Source organism: Lasioglossum baleicum, chromosome 13, assembly GCF_051020765.1.
Source record: "Lasioglossum baleicum chromosome 13, iyLasBale1, whole genome shotgun sequence".
NCBI lineage: Eukaryota > Metazoa > Arthropoda > Insecta > Hymenoptera > Halictidae > Lasioglossum > Lasioglossum baleicum.
The window spans coordinates 364,255-369,172 of record NC_134941.1 but is presented as its reverse complement, the minus strand read 5'-3'; the positions used below and the strand labels follow the sequence as shown (position 1 = coordinate 369,172).

General features: G+C 35.2%; 1 long non-coding RNA gene across 2 annotated transcripts; it reads left to right on the top strand.

The window, feature by feature from the left end:
- Positions 1-369: 369 nt before the first annotated feature.
- On the top strand, positions 370-1,661 carry LOC143214948 (uncharacterized). 2 transcript variants are annotated; one of them, XR_013010244.1, is made up of 3 exons: positions 370-609; positions 753-817; positions 1,332-1,661. It is a non-coding gene; the product is annotated as an uncharacterized LOC143214948 (long non-coding RNA). The 2 variants fall into 2 exon arrangements; XR_013010243.1 differs by having other exon boundaries at positions 721-817.
- Positions 1,662-4,918: the final 3,257 nt, after the last annotated feature.

Sequence of the window (4,918 nt, the reverse complement as noted above, 5' to 3'; positions counted from 1 at the left end):
AAAAGTAAATTATTTGAAGGATGCACAGTGTATTTGAAAAGGCTCCAGGTATATATTGACCGAAAGCCCAACGACCGCAGAAATTCGCAGACGAATTGGCTATACATACAAGTCGGTACCCTTACTCCGCCGCGGTAATTAGCACCGCGTCACACTGGTACCTGCGCCACCTTCTTTAGCTGCTGATAAAACAATAAACGACATGTAATCCAGTGGTATTGTTTAAAATACTATATACGTTTATACTAAATGCTTATATTTCGATAAAACAAGCCAGAATTCCTTCCTACGCACGCCAGGTGCAAGACTATATTCCATTATGCATAATTATTGTTAAATGGCAAAAAAAAAGAAAATCCTGAAACATGTATCTAGTGATGGGCACTATCGACTAAATTCAACTATCGACTAGTTACTATTTAGTCGCTACATACTATCGACTATTTAGTCGATAGTTTTTAGTGGTTTTCAGTCGACTGAATTGCTTTACTAGTTATGTTCTCCATGTTCGATGAAGTTGATGAAACTCAGCTTTATTATTGAAATATTTAATGTTATTATATATTTTACATTTGTCGTAGTAGAGATTAGTAATAAAATTAAATTAAGGTAAAAATTCCAAAATTATAATTAACCTAACCTTAAATTATTATGGTCTATACTATTGAAATTCATCCAAATTTACTAAATGTTAACATTTAAAAACATTAATTGGTCTAGGTTTTTTGCTGAAAGTCGGTTCCTTCTTTCAGACATAATCTGTCCAGCCTTTGAAAATATTCTTTCTGATGGGACAGAAGTTGCTGGGAATACAGAGGTATTTACATATTTTTCTGCTATTTTGAAAAGCTGTGGCATTGTGTAATTGTGTTTATTCCAAAATGCGACTTCACAGCTCTTAATATTTGCGTACAGTAAATCTATATACATATTGACGAATTATGGTTGTTGCATATTCTATAGGTGTGGATTAGTTTGTCAACTGCGATACTTTTGTTACAAGAAGATTCTAAAATTCATTGTTTTCTTCAGATGATTCTTGATTTTCTGCTGCAGCTCTATTTGTATTAGTTTCATGACTATTGCGTGTTATGCACAAGGAACTTATTTCATCTCTAACATATTCTGCGCTGTCTGTGCAATCCTATCGACTTCAAATACAGCTGTTTTGAATCTTGGACCTAATAGTGTGGCTATTAGAGTAGTATTATTTTGTTCAATGTAGTCAAATCTTATCTCAATATTATTTAAAATGTTATTTTGTAAATGTAGTCCTGCTATGGTTTTTGGTATAATGATGTTTATGGCATTTTGAATTCCTCTTATTACAGGAATAATTTTGGATGCTGTGGGATATTTTTCTGCTGATAATTCAACTGTAACATACTCTAGTGGTTTCAACAACGGTATACCTCCCTGTGTTCAGCTATAAGTGATATGGGACTTGTGGCTAATGAAACTGTGACAGCAGACAAAGGCACTTTTATTTCAAATAGTCTTTCCAGCGTCATGAAAGAAATGTTTAATTTTAAGTTAATGTATAATTTTCTCTATAGCGATGCTATGTTGCTGCAATTGTTTTTTTATTTTTATTTGATTTAATTTTATGTATGCATATTGGGTTTTACCTGTATAATAAATAAATAAATAAATAAATAATCCTTTTGGTGTTATCGATATTACATAATATTATAGGATAGGATAAATATAATAATAATATATCAATTTTGTACTAAATGTAATAAATATTTTATTAACATAAATGAAATGCATAAATCATTCATATTTTCGGAGAATATTTGTAATAATTAATATTTAGTAGTAGAACAATTGAATTCCGTCCCTCGTGTCAATCTGACACTTTTCTCGAAATATCGAATTGTTTGTAAGAAACACGTAACCGAAAAACTTAAGATGTAAATTTTAACTCATCAATTTGACTAAAAAAACATCGAAAAATAATTAATCACCTGCTTGTTATTTTATCGTTTTTTTTACTACTGTGTCAATTTGACACCGAGGGACGGATTCAGTTCATGAAATGAGGGTTATGAATTAATTAATTTGATAGGGCTAATGAAATAGATAGTAGGATAGTAAAGAGATAGTAAATGTCATGATTGAATCTGATCGATTCAGTTGATATATAGCTCTACCCGCTCCATAAATTAGTCGATAATTCAGTCAGAGAGGTAACCTCTGATTTAGTATAGCATTCGACTGAAAATAGTAACCCCTACCACTGCGAAATTCAGTCGTTCAGTAAAACAGTCGACTGAAAATAGTAACCCCACCACTGCGAAATTCAGTCGTTTCACTAAAACTAGTCGACTGAAAATAGTAACCCCCACCACTGCGAAATTCAGTCGTTCTACTAAAACTAGTCGACTGAAAATAGTAACCCCCACCACTGCGAAATTCAGTCGATAGTTTAGTAAAACTAGTCGACTGAAAATAGTAACAGCTACTATCGACTAAATCGATAGTTTTTAGTCGATTGCGCCCATCACTACATGTATCCCCTATTTTGGATCAAAGATCACGCACCCAAGTTTACATTAAAATTAACTAACAATAAATAAGAGAAACTACAAAAAGAAATAAAATTTTTAATATATTGTTTAAACAAAAAATTTTTGTTAAAATTTTCTTGCGCGACTACATTGCCCATTGAAAAACACACAATTTAAAAAAAAATTCAAATTTTTTCGACCTCTGGTTTCCGAGATATCTCAAAAAGTATGGTTTTGACCCCCAACTTTGAGGGCTGTTTTCACCCCTTCAAAGTGGATGGTTGCCGATAAAAAAAATACGTGTCAAATATTTTTCAAAGAACTATAAACTCCCAAAGTTTTATCAAAATCCGAATTTCGCATCTGAATATGTTCCCTTGTTAGATGCAATAGAAGAGTAAAAATCACTGACATGTTAGAAGCGCTACATTTTATGTCAATAAAAGAAAGGATCGAGTACAATACTTGCTTACTTATATATAAAACCGTAAAGGGATTATGTCCCATGTATATGCAAAACAATATACAATTAGTGCAATATGAAGAGGGTGTAAACACACGACAGAAAGGAAATATTTATATTAACAGATGTAGAACTACGGAAGCACAGAGAATGTTATGGTATGAAGGACTGTGTGAAAATGTACAATGCGTTACCAAACGAAGTTAAAAGAGAAGACAGATTGCCAAATTTCAGACGTATGTTAGCGAAACATATTCGGACAAGAGAGAGGGCAACAACTACGTATTAGAATTGCGTCTAGTCGACTAGTATTTAGTTTAGGATTTAGTTTAAGATTTATTTTTGTATTTAAAATTGTACTGCATAAGCAAGTATTATTTTTGTAGCTATTGAAGCTAATAAACGGTTATCTATCTCTATCTATCTATCTCTATCTCTCTATCTGACCGTCTCTGACTCCCTCTCTCTCTATCTATCTGTCTGTCTCTGTCTCACTCTCGTTCTCTCTCTCTCGCACTCATCCGCTCGCTCTCTCTCACGCTCTATATCGCTCTCTTTCACTCTCCCTCTGTTTCTCTCTCTCCCCCCTCTCTCTCCCTCTATCTATCTGTCTGTCTTTGTCTCCCTCTCGCTCTCTATGTCTGTCTCTGTCTATCTCTCGCTCTCTCCCTCTCACTCTCTCTCGCACTCACCTATGTAGAAAGCTGCGGTTTGAACCGTTAGACGCGGCGTTCCTTCGGGAAAGTATTAGAGCAAACCGCACTCGAAAAAGTCCATTTGATCAAAAGTTATAAACAGAAACGTGCCCAAAAGAGAGCGAAAAAGTTGACTTTTTTCACTAATGACGTTACAACTTTTGAACCAATAGACTTTTTTGACTGCGGTTTATTCCTAAACCTTCCCGAAAAAACGCCGCGTCTAATGGTTCAAGCCCCAGCTTTCTAAGTTGAGCCGTTATCAAGTAATGCCGTTACGAACATACATACTGTGACGTTGCAAGCCTGCGACGTCACTTCTCCGTTTGAGAAACGGTCAAATAACCGTATCGGGAGTGGACCGGACCGACCGTTAGTGATAGCGAAAACCACCCGCAAGATTGAGCGCTCCTTAAGGAAGTTGTTAAGATCAAAGATCGCTCCTAATGTCATCTGTTGCACGCGCCGAGAGTGGCCACTTTCAGGAGCGTGCCTAGGGAGCGAATGTCACCGTAAGGGCGCCCCACACCAAAGGATCAACCAGACGAACTATTGGCCAGAATCAAAACATTCCGGATCCGGAGAGGTAGCAAAGGGCACCGCCGCACACGAGCAAAGAAACTCGGAGGCGACGCACAGTGATCGATTCCTCGATTCTAGGTGGACAAACTGGTAAATTTGATCAACTTCAGATATCTTCGCTGCCGTTCTATTTTGTTCACGAACATTAATTTATTCGATATATAACGTAATATTTCCATTGCACGTGGTTATTACGACGATAATACGGTGCTAAAGTTTTGCCTGTGCGAAATACTATAAATAAGCTAATTCTTCTTCATCGTATAACTTGTTTGTTTGTTGTTTAAATTATTATGTAAAAAATGGAGCGCGTAAGCAAAGGTAAGTATTTCATTTTTACATATCGGTATAATTTTATTTTGCCGTGTAAATTATATACAACAGGTTAACTAATAATATTATTTAAGAAGAGGCCAAATAGTATAACTTAGTTTTCCCGGACTCGACCGGACTTGGTTCTTTGATAGTTTTGAAGAATATTTATTTCAAAACAATGATACTAAATATCGTTGACCCGTTTTGCCCCGTTTGTCATTTATATCATTTTTTAGAAAAGACATGGAGTATGCTACTATTTCATGTGGTATTGAAATTGACGATAGAAAGTTTACAGAATATGTACTTCAGACTGCGAGAATTACATATGACAATGTAACGTCCGAAGT